The sequence below is a fragment of the Cupressus sempervirens genome, chromosome 7 (assembly GCF_028749045.1).
Source record: "Cupressus sempervirens isolate cs-2001-9-10 chromosome 7, ASM2874904v1, whole genome shotgun sequence".
NCBI classification, from domain to species: Eukaryota; Viridiplantae; Streptophyta; class Pinopsida; order Cupressales; family Cupressaceae; genus Cupressus; species Cupressus sempervirens.
In genome coordinates this window covers 350,587,614-350,610,714 of record NC_143124.1, presented here as the reverse complement: position 1 = coordinate 350,610,714, position 23,101 = coordinate 350,587,614, and the positions used below count along the sequence as shown (strand labels likewise).

The window sequence follows — 23,101 nt, the reverse complement described above, 5'->3', positions numbered from 1 at the left end:
AATAAAAGATTGGAATGAATGGTCTAATTCTTTTGACCACATTGTAAATTTTCCATAGTTGGCATCAATTTTTTAAGGTGACACTAATGAGTTTGCTTTCAATGAACTCATTGATTTCTGTTTAAAGTTTAAACTGAAATGAATAGGTTCATAACAAAGGGGAAGGTAGTCATAGATGCCAGGTGGCAAAAGTTTGTTGGTGAATCAAAAATAATCAAAGCATGCAAGTGGCCAACAAAAAGAGAAGTCATTGTATGGGAGGAAATTGTGGAAACAAAGGCTTTCCAATAGGGGGCAGTTGAAGAAGAAGACAAAACTGAAGATTTGATACTTCCCGCTATCATGTTGCAAATGTTTATATTGTTTCTTTTTGTGTTGAGGATACAAAGATATTTTAAAAGTTTATTGTTTTCCCTATTGTTAAGGACACTTGTCAGTCACATTTTTCCCTTTTCTTGTTGCAAGTCATGCTTATATAAATGATTTTTCAAGGCATTGTGATGGGTCTGAAAGTTGTATAATTTTCCTTTCTTCAAGAAAAGTATAGTCGGTCCATCTATGTGGAGCTCTTTTGAGTTTACTTTTAGGTTGTGTGCTTTTGGATGATCTATAGAAATGACAAAATCAGCAAGATATTCTAGGCTTTTCATTGAGCTTTTATTGGTTATTGTATCAGTCTTCTAAAAGGATAATACAAAGGGGTATTTACACTATATCTGTGTCACCAATTTATGTCTCCATTTTATGAGTTTGCTTACTTTTCGATCATTTGAACAAGGTTTAATTGATTGAATGCAGTCTGCATAGGTTGTATACTAGTTTTGTTGTTTCTTTTAATTCAAGGAATTAAAGAAACGCTTTAGTAAATCAGCAGAGTTTATGAGTTTACGAAAGGGATGTTTCATAAGAATAGAAATGGGTGATTACAATTAATAGATTCATCTACAAGTTATTTGAATTAGATGTCCTTCTAATAGTTAACTTTCTGCCCAATGGATAAGGCAATGGTCACATATATAAGAAATAAGTGAGAGTAAATTCTACCACTACATATCAAATCAATTATAAAATCAAAATCAATTTTATTTGATTTTGTTTGAGGTTGTAAATGCTAGTCAGCACTCATTTATATTTGATTTCTAAGTTTTAGGTAGCTACTAGTTCTAGAAATATTTGTAAACCCGAGGAAAATTGTGATCAAATCTACTTATGAGGCATAAATGTCATTTGAAAATGTCAAGAAAGAGATAAGCTATATATATAAATGGTAGGGATAGAAGATGAGAATCAAGATGAAACTAATATAATTCTCATATAATAGTATTCATTTGAATCATCCCCTAGGTATACCCACCTTGGCTCTGCAGAGCCTAAAGAGTAGAAAACCAATCTTGGTTTTGTTGAAGTTGGACCAAAATGGTATGCACACATAATATTTAATGGGAATTAGTTAATCCCTAGATTTGTGAGTACTATTACTTTGGCATTGAGCTTTTGTTATTCAATAGTTTTTAGATACCAACACAACCCTTATATTTTCCCTTGCAAAAGAAAATATAAAAGTCAAAAGGAAAACATTCAAGAAACCCATAACAACTCATCCCTCACATGTTTCATCACACATACGAAAAACACACACATGTAATAGGTCTACTTAAGAAAAAAAAGATACAAGATGAAGTTCTTCCTCCTTCAATCCTAGCTTTACTCTCTCTAAATGTAGAGAATGGGTGAACACCCTTCAACCCTCAAATTTGTAACTAAATAGGATTCTAAACTTGCACACCTAAAATTAAAATAACTCCATACTTGACTAAGGCCTTCTAGGGTCTTCCAATGTGATCCTACCTTTAAGACAACCATTTTGGTAGAGTGCAAACTTGGCAAACTCATGGTGAAGTTCAATTTTTTCACTAAATGAAAAATGAGATATTTAGCAAGTCATAAAAGTCAAAAAAGGGCTCTAGAGGGGTGGAAAATTTCCCCAACCTATATACACATACCCCCAAGGCACTTGGTTTTCATTAATTTTGGCCTCTAGCACCATTTTTGGACCTATTAATTTGGCTTGAAATATTAGAACTTTCTAAAAACCTCAGGAATGAAAACTTACCACTAAACCCTAGTTAGGGTAATTAATCTAGGTTACTAATTACTTATTTTTAGGTTACTAACTTAATCAATCTTAGGTTATTGGGTTACTCTGCTAACCCCAATTAATATGTTGATACACATATATGAATTACGAGTGTCAAGTGACACCATAAGATTCATTGTTACATAACATTAAACATTTTATGATTACACAATGATACACACATTCTAATTACGATACAAATAAAATACAAAACAATGAGGTCTACATCTCTTCATTAGACTTGACCTTAGTTTCATAGACTAGACATAGGGTTAATTATTGATTCTTTGTTAGATCTCATGGTTAATAATCTTGCACACTCAATTCACACATTAGTAGCTCGAGAAAAATCACATGTATATATTTAAAACTCATTTGGATAATCACAAATTAATCAAAACATCAACTTTCATTTAAATAATCCTTTCTAATTTTTGCATACATTTAATCATCAGTAATTGCATAATCCATATAACCTATTCATCAATTTGAATTAAAATAATAGAATAGTCATCATTAAACATGCATATACCTAAACATAATAAACATCATCAATTAGGGCTTAGTGAACTATCTGAATGCATATAACCTAATAATCAAGGTACCATAATTAACATTGTCATCATAAGGTGAAATACCTCATATCATTGTTAGTGCAAATTAATGTTTAAATAGTCAAGATAATATAGTAGTTCTCAAATCATAGAGTATTTAAAACATGAACATATCAACTAATCTTAATTTCCATTATGACATCTAAACCATAAAACATTACTTCATATCCAATCCAATCTCCTATAATGGATTTAACTAAGAAATTCATATTTAATCTACAAATGATGTGTGTGTGTGTGTGTGAGAGAGAGAGAGAGAGGGGGGGGGGGGGGGGGGGAGGGGAAAGTGAGTGAGAGGAGAGAGGTACTTGGGAGATAGAAAGTGATAGGAGAGTGAGTGAGAGGAGATATCAATAGTGAGGAGAGAGATAGGAGAGTGAGGAGAAGAGAGAGCAAGGAGAGAGAGTAATGAGGAGAGAGATAGCAAGAAAGTAGATGAGAGAGAAATTAAAGACAAAATGAGTGAGGAGAGAGAGAAAGAGAGTGAGGAGAGGAGAGTGGGTGAGAGGAGAGAGAGATACTTAGGAGAAAGAAAGTGAGAGGAGAGAGTAAGAGGACAATTCAATAGTGAGGAGAGGGAAAGTGGGAGGAGAGAGATAAGAGAGAGTGAGGAGAAGAGAGAGCGAGGAGAGTGAGAAAGACTATAGAGGAGATAGAGTAGATGCCAGAGATATTGAAGACAAAGTGAATGAGGAGAGAGAGAGAATAAGGAGAAGAGATTGAGTGAGAGGAGAGAGATACTTAGGAGAGGACAGTGAGTGAGAGGAGAGAGATACTTAGGAGAGGGACAGTGAGAGAAGAGAGAGTAAGAGGATATCTCGATAGTAAGGAGAGAGAGTGAGGAGAAGAGAGAATGAGGAGTGTGAGAAAGAGTAGAAAGTAGAGAGAGTAGATGACAAAGAAATTGAAGACAAAGTGAGTGAAGAGAGAGAGAGAGAGAGAGAGAGAGAGAGAGAGAGAGAGAGAGAGAGAGAGAGAGAGAGAGAGAGGGGGGGGGGGGGAGAGGAGAGTAAGTGATAGGAGAGAGATACATACGAGAGGGATACTTTGGAGAGAGAAAGTGAGAGGAGAGAGAGTGAGATAGGAGAGACATACTTAGAGAGGGAAAGTGGGAGGAGAGAACGATAGTGAGAAGAGAGAAAGTTTGAGGGGAGAGAGTAGAGGAGAGAGAAATTGAAGACAAAGTAAGAGCGGTGAGAGAGACTTAGGAAAGGGAAAGTGGGAGGAGAGCTCAATAGTGAGAAGAGAGATGGTTAGAGGAGAGATGAGATTAAGGAGAAGAAAGATAGAAGAGAGAAATAGAGAGAGGGAGTAGAGGAGGGAGAAATTGAAGAAAAATTTAGTAAGGAGAGAGAGAGTGAGTGAGAGGAGAGACATACTTAGGAGAGGAAAAGTAAGAGGAGAGAGAGGGAGAAGAGAGTTCAATAGTGAAGAGAGAGAAAGTTAGAGAAGAGAGAGTTAGAGGAGAGAGATAAGAGAGTGAGGATGAGAGAGAGAGAGAGAGCCTAGGGGAGAGAAATTAAAGATAAAGTGAGTGAGGAGAGAGAGAGAGAGAGATGAAGGAGAGGAGAGGAGAGTGATTGAGAGGAGAGAGATAGGAGAGATACCTGGGAAAGGGAAAGTGAGATGAGAGGGAGTGATAGGAGAGCTTGATGGTGAGAGGAAAGAGAGTGAGGAGAAACTATTTAGAGAGAGAGTGAGAGATTAAAGTGAGGCGAGTGAGAAGAGAGATGAGGGGAGCTTAGAGAAAACTTAAGGAGAGAGAAAGTGCTTGGAGAGAGAAAGTGAGGAGAGAGTGAGGTAAATTATTATTTTTTTAAAATTCTATCCACCTAGTACTATATTTTTTATTTTTTTTTTCTATCTAGTCATAGAGTTTTTTCTTTTCTAAAACTTCTTTTTTTTTTACTATAGTTTTAACTATATTTTTTCAACTAGAGTTTAGATAACTATGTTTTTTTAACTATAGTTTAAATATTATGTATTTTCAACTATAGTTTAAAAATAAATATGTTTTTTCAGCAATAGTTTATATTTTTCCAATTTTTATCCACCTAGTACAACATTTTTGTTTTTCATTTTCTATCGACCTAGAGCTTTTCATTTTATGTTTTCTATCTAGACCTAGAGTTTTTCATTTTTCATTTTCTATCTAGACCTAGAGTTTTTCATTTTTAAACATATTTTTTTCCAACTATAGTTTTAACTATGTTTTTTCCAATATTTGCTAGCTATTATTATGTTTAAAAATATCTAACATAACAAAAAATTACTAATTTATTTACATAATACTAACTACAATAACATGTAAACATAAAACTAATTAAGAAACATTACAAAACAACTAAAGTTTCATTAAAAGAAACTAAAAATTCATTTAAAATAATTAAATATTCTTTAAAAATCACAAAAATGAACAAAATACATACCCAAATGTTAAAAAGAAGTAAAAAATGTAGATGGAGACTCTATTGCAGCCTATGACATCGCTAGCTTCGTTCTAAGCCCCTTGGTCCACAAACGAGAAAATAAAAATGACAAACAATATAGGCGGTTTCTGATTTAGAAATGCCGGCAACCACAAGGCTTCAATTGAAGCCCGTTGTCGACGTGCTACACAACACTTCAATCGAAGCCCTCAGCTTTGATCAAAGACCATACTGGCAGGGTTTCGATTGATGCCAAGGCTTCATTCGAAGTAGGTTAATTTGTCGAACCCCACTTCCCATCCAATTTCTTGGTGATGGAAAGTGGGAAGCATCATTGCGGCTTCACCCATAGACTTCTTCTTCCAAGATTTCATTAAGAAATGTAGACTTGACATCCATGTCGCATACTTTGAATCCTTTGTAAGTAGCAAGTAGGGTTCCTACATCCATCACAATTAATTTGTACCAATTATAACATCAAATAGTATTATTTTAGTTATTTAACTTTAATATATTTATTTCATTAATATAATATAATAAATTCATTAATATAATCAATTCATTTAACTAATTTTCAAAATTAATTAATAATATGTTAATCAAATAAATATTTTGAACTGAATTAATATGAATTGTGAGTTGAACTCATACCGTATATTTCTAAGAATTGTAAATTAAATTGAACATCTATATGAGAGTTAAAACAATTGTTATGAGTTTCATATGAATCTGCAATATGAGAAATTACTTAATTTTAATAATTTTTATGATAAACAATAGATGAAGTATAATAGTTTCTTCCATACAAAAAATAATAGATCTTTATCATGATCTAATCCACTGGAGGAAACAGATTTGTTATGATACAGATTTATAATCAACAATATCAATTTGCTATGACTGGCAATAGGTAGTATAGAGCCTCCACAAGCCTAGCCTCTTCCCCCATTACAAGAAAGCCTTTCTCCACTTCATTCTCCTCGCGATCATCTTCTGGCCATTCCCCTACATAGTAATTATCTGCAGTGCGCCAACTAGATTGTTTTGTGAAGACAGCTATCAATACCCATTTACGCTCATCCACCTCCACTGAAGATATTCTATAAAAATTATCCCCTGCAGAGATGCATTTTAATGACCAAACATAGCATTATGGCATCCGCATTTGAGGAATACTCCTGCTGCAATGTTTGGTAGGGATAGGAGATCTTCTTATTAGCAATGGATCTGAAAACATAGAGAAGGCTAACTCGTTTAAAAGTGACTCTGCATCGAGAACTAACTCTGTGCATATTATTAGTTCTTCAGGCCATTTCTATAAAATTTAACAAATACATTAGAATGCTCAGCGAAAGGATTAAATGGCTATTTATTTATGATATTGATAGTAGTATTTAATGTGTAGTTTTAGAGTGGAATCAATTTTGAAATTTTAAAACTTCAAAAAAATTATCTATTTAATGAGCATTGTAAATTAAGAAAAATTAAGTTTGGAAAAATTAAGTCAACTTTTACTATTTAACATTTTTAGTTTAAGAATGAAGCTTAATGTGTGATATTTAAGTTATCTGCAAATTAAATGGTCTTGATCTTCAAGAAAACTCCTTGATTAAATGTGCTTAAATCAATCTATCCTTAAGCAAGGGTGGGTGGTTGCTTTGAATATCTACCCGCAGAGATCAATTTCCCCCTAATTGGATGGAGATGAATTCCCCTGGGTAGGTGAGAGGCCCCCCACTACCTACCTATTCTTTTGGAAGGAGAGTCAACAAGGATCTCTATCCTGAATGACAAGATCATCAAATTCTTGTAACAACTCAAGAGGAAGTTTCCCCCTATCCATAATATTCCAACTTAGAACATGACTAGAAGCCCATTTGGCCAAACAATCAACAACTTTGTTCCATTCATAAGGAATGTAAGTAAACCTAATGAACTCAAGAGAGGTACAAAGGAGAAGAGTTTGATTAACAATAGTGGCCAACTGCCAACTAACATACTTAAGCTCCTACAAGGAAAGAAAGTTCACCAGCACTTGAGAATCAGGTTCACGGATGATCTTGCACCATACTTGCAAACAACACTATTCCAGTGCATATAAAATGGCATGAGCCTCCATGAAATTGTTAGTATGGTCACCCTTATGCACTGAGAAAAAAAATTTAACTTCACTAGAACTGCAACAAACCACTCCCCTAATACTAGCAGAGCCTGAATTCCCTCGGGAAGAACCATCAATGTTAATTTTTAGAACTCCATGAGGAGGAGTCCAATGCTTCTCCCAATTCATCCATCCTTTCCCTTGTTGCCAAGGCTGTTTGGGCACTCTTTGATACCATTGAGCTGCAACCCCATCATGAAGATGAAAAGTGAAGCAATTGCATATAGCAAGATCAGCCAAATCCATACCCCCATTTAGCACACACTTCACTTTAATAGTTTCTTGAAGAGAATGTGACATCTTCCACCAAAGATGCATAACACCAATCTGAACATCTTAGAAGATTTGACAATTCCTCTTTAGCCAGATATGCCAAAGAATGAATAGTGGGCTAGCAATCCAAGCAGCCTATAGAGGAGAAGACTTGGAGAGAGCACTACTCAAGCAGTCCTAGAACTCAGTCAAAGAGGAAGCATGCCTACAAGAGCAACCCCAAGTACTCCACCAAAGGTGCCATAACTATGTAACCATGTTACATGGTATTAAGATGGATGACTTGTCAAAAAGTTGGAACACTTCATTTCTATGAATATCTTTTTGATACAAAAGTGCTTAGTAGATTATTCAATAAAATATTAATAAAAAAAACTTGACTAAAAAATAACACAGTTAAATCCAGATAACATTATCAGAATTTCACATAATTTGACACACTGCAAAAGAGAAATCTCCCTATCAATACATCAATTATTTATGTAAAAAATTAAATCTCTCATTTAAATAGAAAAATGTTATACTCAATATGTTATTTGTAAATCAAAACCTTACAGAACAAGCAATATATTAACTACTGCTTACGGATCCAGATCTACCAAATAATATATTAGCACAATATACTGGTTGTTTACTTTTGGACTTGATCAGTACTCAGCTAGCTCACAATACAACAGAAAATTTATCCCTCGAGAGATTATAGTTATCTGTATTGTTTGAATGCAAGGTCCAATAGCTTAAACCATTTTAGCTACAAGCTGCAGGGTCTTCAAATTTTGCATCTGCTCCAAAATTTCTATACGTGGCACCTCCCAACAGGAATAAGACACTACAAGCTCCTCCAACAATGAGCAGGGTTGTAAACCTTCTACTCTCTCAACTTTGTTGCGACCTTTGAGTTCAAACTCTTTAAGAAAATTTAGTTCTAAAAAGTTTGGAAGGCTATTTAACTCTGGAGAGTCACTTATCAGCACTTCTCCAACAATCTGCAGTATTGTAAGCATTGTATTTTTTCCACTTTGTTGCGACCTTTTAGTTCAAATTCTCTTAGGAAAGTAAATTCTGCAAAACTGGGAAGCAAATCTAACTCTAGACTAAAACTTATCTTCAGGGTTTGAAGGCTTAGTACTCCACCAACACCCATTACGGTTTTCAACATTCTACAATTAACCAATTCTATGTCTTTGACTATGACTGGCAGGGTTTCGATCTCTCTTAAGTGTTGATTATCAAAAAGCTAGAGAGTTAAAAGACAAGGACAGCAGGCTTCAAGGATTGAAATCTTTGATGCTCTTGTGTTGCTTAGATGTATTTTCTTGAGGTTGGACAAACAAGTAGTAAATGGCCCTTGCCCAAAATCGAATTCATTGATTGGACAATGAGCTATTATCAAATATTGTAGATTAGTGAGATGGGTAAATGAATTTTGTAAGAAGGTTACCCTGATATCTCTTAAATGGAGCTCTTTCAAGGAGTTCTGATTTGTTATGTGAGAAGGTAGTTTTTCCACCTTCTGCCTGAAAGAAAGGTCCAAACACTCTAGCTTCGTTGTGTTTTCTAACATATCTGAATTTAAGGTAAGCTTTGTACACCAGGCTAAGTTGAGATGTTGCATGAGTGTTAGTTGCTTAAAAGAAGATGGCAATATATTTAATTTGTAGGAACCATGCAAATCCACATGTCACTGGCATTTTAAACTACCAAACTAGAAAGGTAGAGATGGTAGCATTGGGTAATAAATCAACTCTAGGTGTTCTAGTGATACTAAAAAAAATAATTCCTTTGGCAGGCTCCTCATCTTTCCACCAATGACTGTGTTGGTGTTTTTACACAATCAAGCAACAAAAGACTTGATGCCAAGATAGTGAAGAGTAATTTAGCCTAAGAAGTAACTTCCTATACTTAACTAAGAGGCCTTCAGATCTGGACCCAACTTCAACAAAATCATAAAGATTTTCTACTCTTTTGGCTCTACAAAACCAAGGCGAGTGCACCCGAGGGATAAAAAGATTCACAACTTTAATACTATCTTCACATTTCAATCTTTCAATAACATTCTATTACAATATTCATCCCTTACAGCAGATTGGTCATAATTCTTCTCTGATTTACAAGTAACTCTAGGTAATAGTAGCTAACTAGAACACATAAATTCTATGCAAACAAGCATTGACCAGTTATGATGTTCTTCATACATTTAAATTAAAATTGATTTTGATTTTGAGATTTTACTTGATGTTGATCTATGATCTCTTCATATGTAAACTAAACTAATTGATTAGTGCCTCATCCATTGGAATTCAGAATCTATCCAACTATTTTGACCTAATTGATTTCATTACAATCAATATTATCAGCAATTCTCCCTAAAAATCATTCTTATGCATATCCTTATTACTGGTTCGAAATCCTATCATATCACAGAAGCATTTAATTAACCCATTGAATTAAAAGCAATAGTAAATTGACATATAACTTATCATAGTTGTATTAAATTGAACAAGCTTTGCTCATATGATCTCAAAACAACTAGTTAATAATAATGGAGACAAGATTCAAAGAAAAAGATAGGGTGATAGTTCATCTTTGTATTAATTCTCTTTGAAAATTATGTAACATTGAAATAGAACTCAAAACAACTCAAGACAAGATACCATGATCCTGAAAAATTACTGTATTCTCAAAATTGCAGAGAAAATACACCAGAAAATTGGCATCAAGAAAACTGGACCAAATAAAGCTAGCAAAACTAAAAACTACACAATAGTTTGGACCCTCTATCTAGCCTTGGAATCTCACTTATATAATGTGAGATGCAACAAGCTTCAGGCTTGGAGAGTACTGATAGTTGTCCTTAAGACAGAAATAAATTTTACAAAGTTACTGCCATATAAGATAAAATTTGATGCAATAGAATTTTTTTCATCATGAATATTTTTTTGTGGGACCACTTCTACTACACCTTTTTATTGCTAAGGAGTTTCATGATTGGCTTTAATGTTGTTGTCATTCCTATAAGGGTATAACTGGATGAACTTTCTTGTGGTGTACATAGTTCTAATGTTCGTAGGCTTAATTCAACTCGAGGTTCTCCATCCACATCATCATGCACTATTAGGTTGACAGTTACATTTGATTGTCGTATTGCCAAGTCATATGTTTGGGCCCTTGTTCTTGTGGTTGCAATTGGTTGCTTACCTTTGTCTTCTTTTTCTTTTACTAATCTATCAATTGTTTGCAAATCATCTTATTCCATTTCATCATCATTAGTTTCACCAAGCTCCAACTATTTCGCATGAACAAAATCTCCCATCCACTTGTCAAAAAGTGTGTCATTTGGCCAATTAAAATTTAGAATCTCATGTTGTTTCTTCATCACATATTCTCCCAATTTATCAATTTCAATAAAATCTTATCTCAAAGAATCATAAAATATTTCCACTTTTACAACTTCTTTAGAGGTATTTTCCCATCATGCATTTCCCTACTCATATATGACCCTATTCATCCTAAGGCATAATAGGTCATCCAATTCCTAGGCCCTCTCCTCTTTATTTTTCAATTTATCCTTTTTATCTAGGGCATGTGGGAAGAGTTAGAAGTTTCTACTCTTATATTTGGCAATATAATTTATGATTCTCCTTTGCAATGCAATTCTCTTATTATCAAAATCGGAGAGATCATTTGTTAAGTCAAAAATCCTTTCTATATATTCAAAATATACGCTGATAATTGAAAAAAATAGAAGAGTGACATCTTTGTCACTATTGTTCCATTTATTGACAATTGGCTTTAGAGCATCATCACTTCCTTTTAGCTCATCCCACATGTGTATTATTTTTTCCAATTGTTAATAGAATGTTGGCCAACCAATTTTATCAACCAAATACATAATTTCTTTCCTCAATATATCCTCATATTGGATATCTAGTTCTACACTTAATGCCCATAGTTTGCTCTTTTCTTCGTCAAAATCCTCTACAGTATAATACTAAAGTCTTTGTGGTGTGTCAAGAATTTCAATTAGAGCTAAATGTTGGAAAAACCAACCTCACCCATCATCTTATTCTCAAGTTCTATCCTCTTCTACACTTCTTTATTATAAGTAGCCAAAAAAAATTCATTCTTTTCTTGTAATTCTAATTTTCCCTTCTTCTCCCTCAAAGTTGTGGCTAAGGTAAGGTTGGTTGTTCCAACATTTAGCTCTGCAACCTCTTCATTTGGAGTGTCCTCTACCCTTTTTACAATTAAATTTGTACTTAAGTTGGTATCATCATGCTAAGAGGAGCTAACTCTAGATCCCTTTCTCATAGACCAAATAACCAAGGCAGCATGATCTTCACTACATTTGGCACCTTTTAGCTCCTTGTTCATCTTTTCATCTGCATTCAATTTCTTAGTGACAGAGTTAAAAACCATTGCATCTACAATGTCCCAGTTTGGTAGAAGAAAGATCTCGAATGATTTTATCATTTTTCTTCCCTCTTCAAGGGTCAAGCTCTTAAACTCTTGCATCATTTCTTCTTTTATTTGATTCTATAGTGCTTCCTCTTCCATCTCAAGATGCTTTTCTTTCATCTTCTTACACCTTTCCTCAAATAGTCCAACATTTGTCCTCCATGCAAACTGGTAGAAAGCTCTAGATTTGACAAAGCTATCATCAGAAAGAAACTCTTGACTAGATCCTTCTTCCACAGGGTCCAATTCCCTTTCTCTGTAATCATGGGAGGCTCTTAAGGATTCCCCTCTTCTAATTCTGAGACAATGATAAAAATTCCCCTTGAGATCCTAATTCTTCCATCTACTCCTTAATGAGTTCTTCATCTCCTATCTACAGTGGGCACTAAGTGGATGAATACTCTTCTATTTGGGGCACCTATTTCTCTTTTGTCTTTTTCCTCTTGGGCATTGGCTCATCAGGCCTTCCATAATAGTACTAGTTGAGGCAACTATCTATTTACCTTTTTCAATTGCAAACCTTTTATTCTGAAAAATATTTTAGCTAGGTCTCCTTTGAATAACCATCTACAAGGTTAATTGATAATCTTTTCATGACCTCTCGAGCCTTATCAGAATAAGAATTAATAAAGAATAATTTATTTTCATTCATAGCCTCCATGATCTCTCGAAAGGTGATCATCAATTTATTTATTTTATCTACCTCTATCTTGGCATCCTTCAAAGGCTTGTAATCTTCATCAAAGCAATTAATGAATTCTAAGACCCTTGAGTAAACTCTCCACTTCTCCTTCTTAATCTCTTGTTCTTGGAGAGAAAATTCATTTCTAATTATGTCTTCAGGGAAGTAGGGTTGATGCTTCTTTGCACCAGTCTTAGCCCTCTATCAAAAAATATCAAAAAATCCCTCACTATCATTGAAATGATCATGAAAAATAGCCATTTTATATTGATCGAAAAATTTATACAAAAACAACCAACCACCCTTGGTGATTATGAACTGGTGAGCAACTATGCAAGATGGAAAAATTGAGCCTCTAGACTAACCAGTCAATTGTGCTTCTTCTAGCCCACCTATCTGCCATAACATTTCAACTATTCCCACCTTCAAAGGTACTTGGTAAGGAAGTACATGGGGAGTCCCTTGGAATCCATACACTCTAAAAACTATAGACATAGGGTATCATATGATATCTCCCCAATTATGAGAAACTTTTAAACTAGTAGGGTTATCCATAGGCCTAATGAAATCTAGCAGTGCCTTAGGTATTATGGGATTGTCCCTTAATATGAGGCCCCTCAACCTAGATGTGAAGTATTTATCAAATCTCACAAAGCTAGCCTCTTCTGCATCCCAAGCCATATCTGCACTCCATAACTAGATTGGTAGAGCTTCTCCCTCATATTCTTTGTTTAATTCAATTTCATTTTTGAAAACAATAACACCTTTTATACAAGAACATATACATCAACAAAGAGAAGTGGCCAAATGTCTTTTCAATTTTTCCCTTTGCAATCCCAATTAAACCTATGTGAATTTCCACTGCTAGATAAGATGCAAATTCAAAAATAATATCCAAACCATAAGAAGAGATTTGTATCATCATGTACATGAATTTTATTGGCATAAAATCTTGTTCATCTTCACCAAAAACCCTACATAAAGTCATATAAATGTCAATGGCCCTAGTAGTGAAAAACTGCTTCTCGCAAGGCTCCTTAGTTGATGTTGTAACAAGGTCAAACTTCAAATTGTGGCCAAATGTCCTCTCAATGCACCTTGTTTGATTTGATCCTTTAGAGAAAAAAGTTCTTAACTCTAATTCTTAAAAATCAATGACCTTATGATAGTTTGTGGTTGGCTCCAATCCAAAAACCTCTTAAATATATTCTGCAAAGATTTTAATCAGACAATTCTCATGTACTCTCCTCACCATCCTAACTACTGGGTCATAATTTAGGGCTACAACTATGAGAAGGTCTGAATCCATGAAAACAACAAGGACTACTAATTTACCTAAATCAAAATTCCAAACATTCCTATGGGGTGCAAACAATTTCCTTTGTGAGAACCATTTCTTGAACAATTGGAGCCTAGTTTTAGAGGTTATTGCACCCCTAGTCTAATTCCCCTTATCATACAATTTGTCTACAATCTAGATCCTAGAGTTTATAGGAACTATCTTTTCAATTTGGGCTGATTCATTCGTAGGTTCACTCAATTGTTCAAGGAAATCATTGTGGATATTCCTACTAGCATACTCTACTTCCTTTCGGAAACCTTTCTTTGGAGGCATTTTTTATAACAATGTGAAAGAAACAAAATTCCTTGAAAGATATATGGACTGGGTTACTTACTTGGTTCTCTATTTTCTTCTTTCTAAATTCTGCAGTGAATCGCTAGTATAGAAAATTCCTCACAATTTAACTAGGTGAAAAATAGCTCTTCAATAGGTTCTAGCTCTCAAAAAATCACAAATATGTTTGCATGAAGAAAATCTCTAAATCCTGCACTATATCCCTAGTTTTACTTCGCATGGGGAGCTTTAATTTGTATAAATGGATTATAAAGAAATAGAGTGGCATCACCTTTCAAATTTAAAAATAGGCCATCAATTTTTGAAAAATTTGATGATTAAGGAATAAAAGTTTTGATGACTCAACTTCAACCTGCTAAGTTAGCAATCAATCTAATTGAATCCTTCCACATAAGCCTTTCCTTTCAGTATTGGCAACTTACATTGGACCCACTTATACCTCAAGACACATGTCATGTTCTCACTATGTCACCAAGGGTAAAACTTGAGTAACTCCTATTGGCGACATAGTGATCATTGTTGATGATCCTTGCATCAGATAGTAGATCTATTATTCCATTGTACATGATGTGGGCCCATAGTATTTCCTTTTGGCTGCTATGTCACCAAGGATAAAGTTCATGCAACTTCGCATGGCGACAAAGCAACCATCGTTGATCTAAAGAAGATCTAACAGTGTTGATCAATAGTTCATTTCTTTCAATGTAAATACTTTGTGGCATCTAACATCTTAACATGTTGACAAGTTTTTAATGACATGAAAATTTATGATGCCATCTTCAAGGATTGGTCCTACCACATACCCACTTGGCGGGTAGTCACTATGTCGCTAAGGATAAAAACCTTTTGATTTCCCATAGCACAAAAGTGACCACTGTCAATTGTGAGATGATCTAATCATAAAAACCTTATGCTTTAAAACCTCATTCTATTATTGACTAGGACCCATGGGTTAGTACTACTTGGTCTCTATGTTGCTAAGAAAAAACAACAAGCAATTTCTTATGGTGACATAGCAATAACCCTTGAGCTTAAGGAAGATCAAGGGTTATCGTTATTCAATTGATTTTTCAAAAGGAAACATAAACCCATAGAAAATTAAAATGGAATCTTACATTAAGGAATTATTTCAGAGACTTGGGAAATATTTAGACAATGGGTAAGTGCATCTAGTTGTGGAGCCAAAAGTGGGGTATAAGTGGACAACTTTTTTTTCTTAAATCAGCAATTTTTGAACTTTGACAAGAGTTTGAAGATAGTTGTGCTCACAATTTTAAGATATGACAAAAACAAAAGTAGTAGTCCTTTGAATCTAGTTTCTAAACTACTAAATTTTTTTCAAAATGGTTTAGTTTTAGGCCCTCAAAAAAGGGGGCCATAGAAATAGGTACTATTTTTTTTAGAAAAAAAATAACATAGTGCAAAGTGTGGCCCCCCTAAAATTTTAACTTTTATTTTCAAATTCTTTAATCAATCTAGTCAAAAGTTACCTAACACCATGTAGTTTATCCCAAAAAATTTGGGTAATTTTATAATGTGTTTTTTTATGAATTTTGTTAGTGACACATCCTAAAAATGTGAAATATCTATGTGCTCCCCCTAAAAATTATTGAAAACTAATCCAAAATAAAAAGTTCTTTTTTTCAAAGTGTGTAGAATGGAGTCTAGTTTCTAAAAAACTAACTTTTTGCAAAATTTGATGAATAAGCTAAAATCTATGCCCCAATTAGTACATGTTTGTTTTTTATAGAAATTGGACATACATTCAAAAGAAATTATGGTTGAAAGGCTTGAAATAAATTATATGGTTATATAGCTAAAATAGAGATCTATAATACTATGTAAGCTGGTTTTATCGAATCTCAAGCATGGGAAAACTTGAAGGAGAGCACAGAATAAAAAACAAGCATTTTTTGTATGCTTGTTGCAAAACAAGTCTTAAACCAATTTAGAGCCTCCAAACCTTTGGGTTGGATCCCCAAGGAAAATCCAAGCCTTAGACTTGGTGGTATCTAATGCTTTAGATTGTGTGTGTGTGTGTGTGCAATAGTGTGTACACACTATAGTGTGTGTGCTATTTAAATCATTTTTAAATTCAAGGCTTAAATAGTTCATATGTTCTATAGTGCATGCACGCTATTTAAACCTTTTCTAATTTGAAGACTTAAATAGTGCTTATGTACTATATCGTGCACGTGCTATAGTGCATATGCACTATTTAAGCCTTCAATTTTAATAGAGTGGATGTATAAGGAGAGAGGGAAGGAGAGAGGGAGAGAGAGAAAGCTGGTAAAAAGTGACAGAGAGATTAGAGGTTGGGGAGAGAGTAGGTGATACGATGTAGAGTGACAAAGAAGAATAGAAAGACAGAAGGGAATGGGGAAAGAGCATAGAGAGAGAGAGAGAGAGAGTTCACATAAATTAAATAAATAATAAATAATTAAGGTAGGTCAGGGAGGGAAGGAGGGAAGGAGGGAGCAAGCAAGGGAGTGAAGAGAGGGAAGGAAGGAGGGAGGGAGAGAGAGGGAGGGAGAGAGGGAGGGAGGGGATTTCAAAGCATATGTGGGATAGGATGCATAGAGGGACATAGAGGAGGGGATGGGGGAGAGAGAGAGAAAGAGAGAGAGAGGGGGGGGGGGGATGGGGTACGGAGAGAGGGAGGGATGGGAGTTCAAAGTGTATGTGGGATAGGATGCATAGAGGGACATAGAGTAGGGGATGGGAGAGGGAGAGGGAGAGGGAGAGGGAGAGGGAGGGAGGGGGAGGGAGGGGGGGGGGGGGAGAGAGAGAGAGAGAGAGGATGGGGTAGGCAAAGAGGGAGGAAGAAATTGAGAGAAGGGAATGGAGAGGGAAGGAAGGAGGGAGAAAGGGAGGGAGAGAGGGAGGGAGAGAAAGGTATATATATATATATATAGAGAGAGAGAGAGAGAGTGGGGGATGGGAGTTCAAAGCGTACGTGGGATAGGATGCATAGAAAGAGAGAGGGACATAGAGTAGGGGATGGGAGAGGGAGAGAGGGGGAGAGAGAGGGGGGGGGGGGAGGATGGGGTAGGGAGGGAGGTAGGGAGAAATGGGGAGAGACAGAGGGGGAAATGGAGAGGGAAGGAGGGAGGGAGGGAGAGAGAGAGAGAGAGAGAGAGAGAGAGAGAGAGAGAGAGTAGGGGATGGGATTTCAAAGCATACATGGGATAGGATTCATAGAAAGTGAGAGGGACATAGAGTAGGGGATGGGAGAGAGGGAGGGAGGGAGGGGGAGAGAGAGAGGGCGGGGGGAGGGAGGGAGGGTGAAAGGAATGGTGGTTCAAAGAGTACATGGAATAGGATGCATAGAAATAGAGAGAGGGACATAAAGTAGGGGATGAGAGTGGGATAGGGAGAGAGGGAGGGAGGGAGGAAGGGAGAGGGAGAGAGAGAGAGAGAGAGAGAGAGAGAGAGAGAGTAGAGGATGGGAGATCAAAGGGTACATGGATACGATGCATAGAAAGAGAGGGAAGGACACATAGTAGGGGATGTGAGAGGGTGGGATTGGGATAGAGAGATAGAGAGGCAAGAGAGAGAGAGGGCGGGGGGGGATGGGAGTTCAAAGCATACATGAGATAGGATTCATAAAGGGACATAGAGTAGGGGATGAGAGAGGAAGAGGGAGAGATAGAGAGATAGAGGATGGGGTAGGGAGAGAGGGAGGGATGGGACTTCAAAGTGTATGTGGGATAGGATGCATAGAGGTACATACAATAGGGGATGGGAGAGGGAGAGGGAGTGAGAGGGAGAGGGAGAGGGAGGGAGGGAGGGAGGGAGGGAGGGAGGGAGAGAGAGAGAGAGAGAGAGAGAGAGAGAGAGAGAGAGAGAGAGAGAGGATAGGGTAGGGAGAGAGGGAGGAAGAAATGGAAAGGGAGGGAGAAAAGGAGAGAGAGGGGGGGGGGAAGAGAGGGAGAGGGAGAGGGAGAGAGAGGGAGGGAGAGGTAGAGAGAGGGAAGGAGAGAGGGAGAGAGGGGGGGCATGGGAGTTCAAAGCATACATGGAATAGGATGCATAGAAAGTGAGAGGGACATAGAGTAGGGGATGGGAGAGGGAGAAAGGGAGGGGGGCAAGGGGGTGGGAGGGAGAGAGAGAGAGAGAGAGAGAGAGAGAGAGAGAGAGAGAGAGAGAGAGAGAGAGAGAGATGGGGTAAGGAGGGATGGAGGGAGGGAGAAATGGGGAGAGATAGAGGGTGAAATGGAGAGGGAGGGAGGGAGGGAGGAAGAGAGAGAGAGAGAGAGAGAGAGAGAGAGAGAGAGAGAGAGAGAGAGAGAGTAGGGGATGGGAGTTAAAAGAATACATGGGATAGTATTCATAGAAAGTGAGGACATAGAGTAGGGTATGGGAGAGGGAGAGGGAGAGAGGGAGAGAGAGAGAGAGAGAGAGAGAGAGAGAGAGAGAGAGAGAGAGAGAGAGAGAGGAATGGTGGTTCAAAGAGTACATGGAATAGGATGCATAAAGAGAGAGAGAGAGGGACATAGATTAGGGGATGGGAGTGGGATGGGGAGGGAGGGAGGGAGGGGGAGAGAGGGTAGAGAGAGAGAGAGAGAGAGAGAGAGAGAGAGAGAGAGGATGGGGGATCAAAGGGTACATGAGATATGATGCATAGAAAGAAAGGGAGGGACAAATAGTAGGGGATGTGAGAGGGTGGGATTGGGATAGAGAGATAGAGAGGTGAGAGAGAGAGAGAGAGAGAGAGAGAGAGTTTGATAGGGATTAAAGGATGGGGGATCAAAGGGTACATGGGATATGATACATAGAAAGAGACGGAGGGACACACAGTAGGGGATGTGAGAGGGTGGGATTGGGATAGAGAGATAGAGAGGAGAGAGAGAGAGAGAGATAAAGAGATAGAGAGAGAGGGACATAGAGTAGTGGATGATAGAGGGAGGGGAGAGAGAGGGAGAGGAATGGGGGTTCAAAGACTATGTGGGATAGGATGTTAATAAAGAGAGAGAGAGAGAGAGAGAGACGGGGGAGGACATAGAGTAGTGGATGATAGAGGGAGGGAGAGAGAGAAGGGGGGAGAGGTAGGAGGGAAAGAGTATGGGATAGGATACAGAGAGAGAGGATGGGGTAGGGATAGAGGGAGAGAGAAATGGAGAGACAGGGTGAGGGGAGAGAGAGGGGGGATAGAGAGAGTAGGGGTTTCTATTTTTTATGTGATTTCCAATAGTGTGTACATGCTATTGAGAAATCCATTTTTCCATAGCACGTACATGCTATAGTGTGCACGCACTATGGCCTAGGCTTAACAAGCCTATACCCAGGCCATAGTGTGTGTGCGCTATAGCACATACATGCTATAATATGTGTGCACTATTGGAAATTTGAAGAAAAAAATATGTCATCTTTTTGGCACCACAACTTTGTGCATTCACCCCAATGCAACAAAATCTTAAAAGGTACCCACGAAATAATAAAAGAGATATTTTAAAAAAATTTCTTACCCACTTTTTTTTGAAAGGGCATGCTATGCAAGCATATACCAAAGGCTTTCTAGGGAAACACTTAATGAAACAAAAATTAGGGTTATTCTAGGGTTAACAAAATTTAAAACACCAAACCCTAATTTTCACAAAAGGAACCTGGAACATTCACTTAAAAATACATTAACATAAACTTGAATTGAAAACCAGACCAACATACCAAAACCTTTTTCAAATGCTTGAAACATCCTATTGACTTTGGAAATCTATGGAATCTATCACATGAGATAGTCAACTCTTTTAACTAAATCGGAGCCTATAGCCAATTGTCAAATTAGTTAAATAGAAAGGGTTGTAGATTGTATTATAAGCTAGATACAATTTTATAGATTTCATTATGCAAGTTTTTTCTTTATTGATTATATTTCATATTTCATAATTGAGGATTTAAATTATATATTTCTTAATTACTATTTCATTCTTATGATGGATAATGTAATATGATCTAAATGTATCAAATTCAAAATATTACCAAAAATAACATTATAAATTATAAAAAATTCATGCCTTATATATATATATATATATATATATATATATATATATATATATATGTATGTATGTATGTATGTATGTATGTATGTATGTATGTATGTATGTATGTATGTATGTATGTATGTATGTATGTATGTATGTATGTATGTATTATATACATTATTAAATATATTATTACTTTTATGAACTCATCTACAATAAAGAAAAAAATTTCTACAAAATTTATATCAAAGCTGAATGCATAAAGAGCGACAATAATACTACTAATTTTGAATTGCAAATTTGAAATATAAAAATTGTGAAAAAAAGTTGCTTACATCCGCATTGTGCTTCTACAATTCCTCCAAGAACTTTGAATTAATAAGCTCTAAAACACTCAAATTTTGTAATGGTAGTGATGATGGAAGACTTTTATAAGCAATTTCAGAAGCCACATGAGCTCTTTTGATAATTTGGCAATTTGTTTGTTCAGATAATTTCATCTGACCACAAAATCTTTCAACCCAAGGGGAAAAGGTTGTCTTTTGAAGGACCAATAAAACCTTGGAAACTCTATACTTGTATTTCAAAGGAAATGAAGGTACTCATGAGCATCATTAGTTGGGGTATCCAATATCATTCTGTGAATCTAGATTCCTTCCTAAAGACAAAAGGAAGAAGTTTTTAATAAAATGATTTCAAAAATGTAAGTTTCCATGCCATGACAATTTAGGAAAAAAAAATTTACTCTTACCTCCTCTTGTTTCTAGATGTCCTTAATCAACCCTTAAGACCAAAGCCGATATGGAAATTGAATAGGTTCAATTTTTCTTCCTAGATCCCTCAAATGATCATGCATTATTATGTGATTGTTCTTGTCGAAATCAACAAGGCATTTACTCATAAGCCTTTCCCAATTGTACCAACCATTCCACCCAAATCTCTCCCATACTACAATGGTTTTCTTATTGTCTTCTCTAATGAAAAAATATGGTGTATCTAGGAAGATTTATTTTTCTTCCTTGTCTAAAGTGTCATAGTTCATCCTTAACCTAGTTTTTATACCACTAGGTAAAATTTTAGAAATTTTATGTAATAAATCATGCCAGTAGTCCTTATGAGACTCACCATAAAGAATCCCACCAATTACCTTTAAAGACAAAGGTAATCCATTGCAGGCATTTAAGAACTTTTCAACAAGTTCTTCAATCCATATGTTGGAGAGGGTTAAGAGAATGCATACCAAAAAAAAAACTACTTAGCATGATAATGATTGAGGGTTTTCATTTCATAAATAGAGGAAATACCCCAACATCTGAGTAGTTCCCCTTCTTGAGTTGTAATGATGATCAAAGTTCCTCATCTGATATTATCTTTTGTGGATAATAGAGCATCTAACTAAGCTATGTGATCCATGTTGGTGTTTTGAAACATTACTCTTTAAATTACCCCCATTGAGAATGGAATACATCTAGGGGAAGCTACTTCCCATCTGCAAAATATCCTTTCAGACACTGAGCCAACTATAATGCTACACCCTTCTTCTACATCAGGATTTACAAAACCTAGGCAAGTGGACCTATTAGGTTCTTCATATGGTACCAGTCTTCCAAAAAGCATACAACTAAATCTAAAATAAAGAAAACTAGAACCCCTATATCTTATGTACTGATGCAAAGATTCCAGACATGAAATAGCTAATAACATAACCTAAGAAATTGATAAGCTATAAGTGAGGGCATCCTTTATTCTCTTAAACGTAAAGGGAAATGGATGATTATAATGTTGATTTTAGAAAATCCCCAAATATGCAACAGTAAGAACAAGTTGATCATGTAGCTAATAAGTGCCTTATATATTGGGAAATTCCATGAATCACACACATACATCTATGATACCAATGATATATTCCATACATCAAGATATCATATCTAACTTATCACTTTGCGAATTAGACATTAGTGTTAATAAAGATCTCATTCTCATGAAGTATCCTTCTCAAATAATCAACATTCCTGTCGAATAAATTAAGAATTTACTTGTCTCTTTGTTCCAACAACAAAACATATCAGACATACAACCTTAAGCGGATGCAAATGGGTCTAAGTTTTTTGTCCCTAAACCACATAACATTAAGATTGTAGAGATATGAGATGAGAATTAGAATGAAACTAAGGAGATTCTTGCTCATTGTATTTATTTCTTTGAAACTATACATTCAAAATGCATGAAAATAACTCCTAAAACCACTAAATAGATCAAAACTATCTATATTAGCTTGACTATTGTTGTTCATACAAGAGAAATATGCCAAAGAGAATAGTATCACAGTAATGAAAAATGTCCAAAACTAGAACCAACTGGTCTCATAGTGAAAACTGAGAACATGAAGGTTTAGACTAACCGAGAAAAGAAAGGAAAGTTTGAGCCCACATGGCTTGGTCCTTATGTGGTCATGGAATCTTTTCGCTCAGGAGCCTATCAACTATCTACACTTGAAGGTGAAGTCTTGAATGATCCTTCCAACATTATTCACCTTAATAAATTTTATGCCTAAAAAAAAAATTCTCAAATCAAAAATAGGTAAAGAAAAACAATTGTCTAATGGTGAGAACTTGGCAATATAAGCACCTTGGATAGGTCCCTAGTGAAAACCTAGCAAATAGGTACTAGGTCTACTTAGCCCTTTTATTATCTATCACTGATGCTTGTCTCCCATATCACCACTCC

The 23,101-nt window shown here is 36.0% G+C and overlaps 1 pseudogene; it reads right to left on the bottom strand.

Annotated features, from left to right (window-relative positions):
• Positions 1 to 6,066: 6,066 nt before the first annotated feature.
• LOC149546894 (TMV resistance protein N-like) lies at positions 6,067 to 21,787 on the bottom strand (annotated as a pseudogene).
• Positions 21,788 to 23,101: the final 1,314 nt, after the last annotated feature.